Source organism: Mustela nivalis (assembly GCF_964662115.1).
Source record: "Mustela nivalis genome assembly, chromosome: 11".
NCBI lineage: Eukaryota > Metazoa > Chordata > Mammalia > Carnivora > Mustelidae > Mustela > Mustela nivalis.
Genome location: NC_139030.1, coordinates 46,461,739 through 46,468,633, shown reverse-complemented (window position 1 = coordinate 46,468,633; position 6,895 = coordinate 46,461,739). Strand labels below are relative to the sequence as shown.

General features: G+C 37.3%; 1 protein-coding gene across 8 annotated transcripts in view; it reads left to right on the top strand.

The window, feature by feature from the left end:
* The window catches only part of RAPGEF4 (Rap guanine nucleotide exchange factor 4), a 291,346-nt gene that overhangs the window by 189,471 nt on the left and 94,980 nt on the right, over positions 1–6,895 (top strand). The gene's annotated exons all lie outside the window — the stretch shown is intronic.

Below are 6,895 nucleotides of genomic sequence, written 5' to 3'. Positions count from 1 at the left end.
TGTTAATCACCAGATCTTATACTGATTAACCTCAGTCTGGCTGAAAGCTTTAACAAGGGGCTAGAGTAGCTTTGCTTTGTGCAACCCAACATTTCATCTTACAAGAGATAGTGTGACAAGACGTCCAGAGGGGAGCTGGAATCTTCATCTTATTCCCCTTCCCCCCAAAATTATGTCCCCAGTTTAAGTTTCTAGTCAATAAAAGAACACAATAACATTTGATTCCTACTCATTGCGGTTGCAGATGTTTCAAGTATTTCTAAAAGCCTTTCAAATTACTTTGAATAAAAAGCTGCCGACCCTGAGGTAGTAATGGCAGGTTTCTAAAGTGTGATTAAGTCTCCATAAGCTTATTACTTCTCCAGTCATAGTAAGGCTTTAAAATTTGGGTTTCTTGTTCTTACGTACTCTCCAAAAAATTAGAAAAATACAGAAAGGGAAAGGAAGAAAAATATGAGTGTAATGAAATGTTAAAAGTTTCGTATATTATACTGCTCATTTCTTTGGCCTTTGAAGATACACAGTTTGTGGATCTCATTGACATTGTCTTCTGTACTCGTGCAACGTGATGATTAAAAGAGAAAAAGGGAGAAGACTGTGTTGAGGAGAACCTGGTTTATAAGCCAGCTATGAAATGAACTGGTATCTTAAAGTGGTATGTGTGCTTCCCTGGCTCGTTTTCATATTTTACAGGATAGGCTTTTTAGGACTTGGATGGTTTTTGTTTTGATGAGTTTTGTAAAGGCTCAAAAGGTTTCTTGAAAACATTAATAGGTTTTTGCTATTCTGGGAATTTCGCGTAATATAAATCAGAGGTACTGCTGCTGTCAGGTTCCTGAGCCCTTAAAGGTTATCAAAATCTTGTATGTTCCTGGCCTGTATGGGTACTAAAATAGTGTTTATTATAGCGTTAGCCTACTGGATTGCTTGAGACAGAAAAAGAAATCGTTTAAAATTTCTAATCGATACTGACAAATACACCTACATGCAGAAGGCTGTTTAAAAGTCAATTTAGTGCATGATTTTCAATTCTAAGTGTAGGACAAAGAACTCTTTTTTTTTTTTTTTTCATGGTAATTATTTTACCTTTCCCAACTGGGAGTTAGTTACTATGCTATTAAAATAATGGCTTGGGGCATTTTGCAAAGCATGCATTTAAAAGCCAGGGAAATGTATTTGTGTTTTCCTGTTGGAAATTTTTGCCTTAATTGATTAATTTGTTCCACATTAATATTTATTAGTTTTACTACAGAAACCAATGGCTATATTCATATTTCTAGGACAAACTGCTTTGTAGACCTTCCTTGATACAAAGGAAATACAAAGGTCAACTTGAATGCTTCTCCCTTCCAGCCTCAAACACCTGACTTTAGATTTTGAACTGAAAACAAATGTTATTCCCAGGAAGGAAGAAGCAAAACGAAAATGGTCCCTAAGTTGATCACCAACAGCCAATAATGTTATTAGTCTTTCTGTGTCTAACCCTGGAGAGCAAACCTGGAATTTGAAAAATGAAAAGAAGAAAAATTCCTTCCATTCTTTTCATAACGCTACCAGGTGAAAGCTCCACAGAGGTTTCTCCACGTAGTAATCAAATAAATATTTAATGAATAATCTTTATGAACAAAGCACCACAGGGACTCCGAGATAACAAGGACACAATTTTTTATGTTAAGGAGCTCATGTTGTACTTGGAGAAACAGATATGCTCATCACTTGGCACTAGCAGTTGGATGTTTGCGGTAATGGGGATTCAGGACGCGCAGAGCAGCGCAAAGGTCAACTCAGGACACAGCTGAGGTCTGCAGGAAAGGTACTCCACAGAGTCCCTCAAAGTCAAGACATTCAGGAACACTTTGACCTGAGGCTGAATCCCCCAGATGGTCATTGAATTTTCTTCATCTAACACATTGATTATACATCTTCAAAGCACAAAGAATGAGAAAAATCACCTGTCGTGGGCTCATTTTTCTTTTTTCAAGTGGTTTCTGTAGCTTCTTAGATTGTATCAGAGGGTGTCTCTAATTGGGCCAGTCTCATTTTTTAAAACATTTTATAATCCAAACCTAGCTTTATAACCAAACTTAGCATAATTTTACAAGACTAATTCCCTCTGGATTCTAATGCATCATTTTAGCACAGTATGGAGGACATTCTCAAATAACTATGGAATAAATTGATATTTACGTGTTTTTATTCAAAATGGAAATATATAATGTGGTAGTTTGTTACATTATATGTTATTATAATTGTGTTATTATCTTACATTATTTTAAGGATTAATTTATACTAAATGGGTTTGTAAGAATTATTGTTTGAAAATAGTTCCAGATTTTTACGAGATGGGAATTTTGCCCTTTTTTTTCAGGATATGTAAGATAGATATAATTTTGTGTATATATTACATAATATACATGTTTCTATGTATAAATCTCTTCTCTACATTCAGGTTTTAACAACCCAGGTTAGTAGCCATTTTTCCTGTTTTTTGTTTTCTTTTGTTTTGTTTCTGTTTTTAGTTTTGGGTTTTTTGTTTGTTTGTTTGTTTGTTTGTTTTTATGAGAAGAGGATGCAAACTTTGGAATTTATTAAAGTTCAGGTTTTAGAAATTTCACACCACAAACTGAAGCTCAAGCATGTAACCCAAACTCTGCCGGTCTTTGCAGAATCCTTTTCTTTTGTTGAAGGTAGCAGGGGGAAGTCTGGGTCTTAGGGTGAGTGGCAGAGTTTCTGGGATCCACTGTGTATGCTTGGTAAGTCTCAGTGATGCCCCAGGGCCGAGGCCATGAGGGTGAGCCAAGGGAATGTGCACTGTGGTTTGGGGCTGGTTCCTGGTGGGGTCACCTCTCAGCTTGTCTCTCAGGTCTTCCAGAGATTCTCTGAATTTTTTTTTTTCCTTAAAGATTTTATTTATTTATTTGAGAGAGAGAGACAGTGAGAGAGAGCATGAGCGAGGAGAAGGTCAGAGGGAGAAGCAGACTCCCCATGGAGCTGGGAGCCTGATGCGGGACTCGATCCCGGGACTCCGGGATCATGACCTGAGCTGAAGGCAGTTGTCCAACCAACTGAGCCACCCAGGTGTCCCTGAATTTTTTACTATCCCTTAATAAATTCCTTTTCTGCCTCAACCATTTAGCATAAGGACAGAGACTAAGCTACACAGCAAATTCTGAACCTACTTTATGCCATTGATATTTAGATTCATATTGTAAATACTCCTTCATTTTCAAATACTAATTTCATAAATATTGAATGTGATTACTTTTCACCTTATTCCCTGAGGCGGATAATATAAGGTTATATCCATACTTGGAAACCTTATTAAGTGTTTATGTAATGAATTTGGTTGAGATGAGTTATTTGTCATTTAGAAACTTTAAAGTGTATTATTTGTGAATGTTAAGCATATTATTCAAATACCCCTGAAGACCAGATATATTTTCTTTAATAAATTATAAGCACTTAATTTTCTTGGAAGGTCCTTGAGTATATAAAGACAAAATAAATAAAAGTAGTTTAGAAATTATTCCCTTTAACTAGAAAACATATTAATTTATTTGGGTAATATAAATGTTATTAGGGTGATGGCCTTATGATTACATCAACTTGACCCAATCTCAAGGAAGCACTCATAGCATTTTATAAGGGATTATGACATTGTGGATTCAAAGGGTGCTACTCGTAGTCATCTAATTCTCGGATGCTGTAAGTGTGGTTCGCAGCCTAGTAGCATCAACATCATTTGACAGAAATGGAAAATTTCAGATCACACCCCAGACCAATGGAATTAAAGTCTGCATTTTAATGAGACCCCCCATGTGATTCATACAGATATTAAAATTTGAGAAGCACAAAACCCAGCCCATTGAAAAAACTAAAGGCAGGGGGAGAGAAGCATAACTTAATAGTCCTCTCCATCAGGAAGTTTCTACTCAATTTCAAGTCCTTGAATCCACTTCTTCATACCGCAGTGGCAAAGGAAACAGCCAGTCATTTTCTTCTCAACACTCCTTCGTATACTTGAACACATAAGTTACCTTTTACCAACTCCTCACAACCCCCCAACCTGAAAATAAATTACCCCTTCCCATCTCACACAGAATTTTCTTTTCACTCACCTACAAATAAAATCTACTGGAAAGAATGAATCAATGAAGGAATTCTTCCATTCATTGAGTACTTATCAAGTAACTGCCAAGAGGTGGGGAATAGAACAGTGAGCAAAACCAAGTTCTTGTCCTTATGGAGCTAACATTTCAGTGGAGAAGGCACATATGAGAGAAGTATATAAAATGCGAGTGTGGTAGTGCTGTAGGAAGAGAGACAGAGAGTGCCAGATATGGGGTGGGATGGGGTATACCATAGGACAGGCAGAGCATGCAAGATGTGCCGGCCTCATCTTACCATGTCCTGCCCCTGGAACCAGCCATTTGTCCCAGGAAGACTTGATTTCCAAACTCAAGGTGTTCATTGTTATTGGTTTGGCCATTGTTTTGAAGCCTCATATATCTCTTTTCTTCCCCAGTGAGAATTCTGGGTTTTCAAGGACACAGGGATGATAAATTTAGATATCTCATAATTTCTTATGTGCTTTATCCTTCATTATGCATACAGTAGATTCAGGTTAACAATGCTATGTGTCTATCAATAAATGATTGTTAAATACATTATCTATCCTATGTATGCAATAGCATACCCAAAAGGGCATGGAGGAACACCAAAAAAAGGGTGACATAGCTTTTTTGTGCTCTGATATGAAAAGATTTTAAGAGACATTAAGTGAAAAAAAAGCAAGGTCAGATCAATGTGTACACTATTTGTATGGAAGAGGAGTACGGGACAGAATATATATTTATTGGGTTGTATGTGTCAATTAATTGAGCATCTTCAGCACAAGAGATTTTTCTGGAATGTGTTATGCAAATTTTCTCCTGCTTTTGGACTATACCCAGCAAGATTCTGACCTCCTGTCTTCAGGGAAAGTACAGTTTTGATCAGAGCGTTTCGATATCATTCTATTTTTTTTTAGGGCTGGGGAGGGGCAGAGGGAGAGAGAGCAAGAGAATCTTAGGCAGTCTCCATGCCCAGCACGGAGTCTGATGCGGAGCTTGATCTCTGAACCCTGAGATCATGATCTGAGCTGAAATCAAGAGTCAGATGCTTAATCAACTGAGCCACCCAGATGCCCCTGTATTCATTCTATTTTAAGCTGTTAAATACATGTCAACTTCCAGTATACACCATGCCCAGATTTCAATTTGATGTTATAAAGGGAAAGACTAGAGTGCTCTAGATCTTTTATTAACAAGCACTAATTTCATAAAAGTTTTGAGAATTGAACCATGTCTCTAAATCTTACATTCACTTTGTTTCCTAAAATTGCTCAACATTCTATTCCCAAAATAGGGAGCAGGCAGTGCTTAATTCTGACATTATTGACAGAGTTTTTTATAATGGAAGAGAGGGCAAATGATGAACAAGGCTTAAATTTGCAGAGAGAAGAGGAAAAGGAAGTATAATACCCCATAAGTTTATATTTTCATGAAAATCACAGTTGTGGGGGGTAAACAGGCCACAATGGACAGTGACCTCAGTGAAATATTATGGTTGGCTTATTTTGCATCTCTTTGCTCCTATTACTGAAATGAAGATTTACTAGTAATATTATTATCACAATGTTATTATCACTAGTAATAGTATTAGCACTATGAGAAAATCTGGGCCTAATCCGGTTAATTCATAAGGAGAAAAATGAACCACTTTCTGTATGATCTCAAAGAGAACGATTCCGGCTGATAAAAATGGGTGCCTCTACAAAAAGTTGGCATTTCATTTTTTGCCTCCAAATACCTGGCTTAGGAGTATCTAATAGACATGTAGACACACCTCCTAGAAAGCAAACACTGAGAAGATCCTATATGTGAAAAGAAAGATTAGTAGCTAATTAAGGTTCTCTCCCACCACTAGAAGAAATTAGAAACAATTTTTATTGTAGATTAGGGCTTGACAGAATCATTCTAAAAACATGTCATCTTGCTGCATTGCATTGAGATATGCTGGAGAGAAACTTGAACCATTTGCTACCACCTGCTAGAGAGCAGCACTCCCAGACTAGTTAATACAACAAGCATCTGGGCAACCTTTTCCTGTAGGCGCTTCTTTGTTCCAGTTTCCTGGTCTCACCAAGCAGCCTTCAGACACTCGAAGTCTCTTCTGATCTATAAACCTGACCAAACAGACTACAACCTGAGGCTAAACTGTGGACTTCACTTCCCATAATTTAAAAGCCACTTTTTAAAAACATGAATATGCATATTAATTTGGTTGGATTGAGGAGTCTCAACTCAGTAAGATATACACATGAAATAATCCCCTCTCTCCAATGACCACTCTTAACTGTTGAGTGGCACACTCTTTCTCACTGGTATTTGGCAACCATAAAAATACCTCAGTCTTAATCCATAAATTCTCATTTCTTTGGTCCCTAAAAATATTATTTCAGTTATTATGGATTAGCCATGTCCATTTTTTTACATTAAGACCTTATTTTTTAGAGCAGTTTAAGATTCACAGAAAAACTGAGGAAAAGGCAGAGATTTACCATATACCCTCTGCTTCTACACATGCATAATCTCCCCCATTATCAACATTCCCCACCACAGTGGTACATTTGTTGTAACTGATGAACCTGCATTGGTACATCATAATCGCCCAAAGTCCACAGCACGGACTATGGCTCACTCTTGGTTTTGTACATTCTTTTTTTTTTTTTAAGGATTTTTATTTATTTATTTGACAGACAGAGATCACAAGGAGACAGAGAGGCAGGCAGAGAGAGAAGAGGAAACAGGCTTCCCGCTGAGCAGAGAGCCTGATGCTGGACTCCATTCCAGAA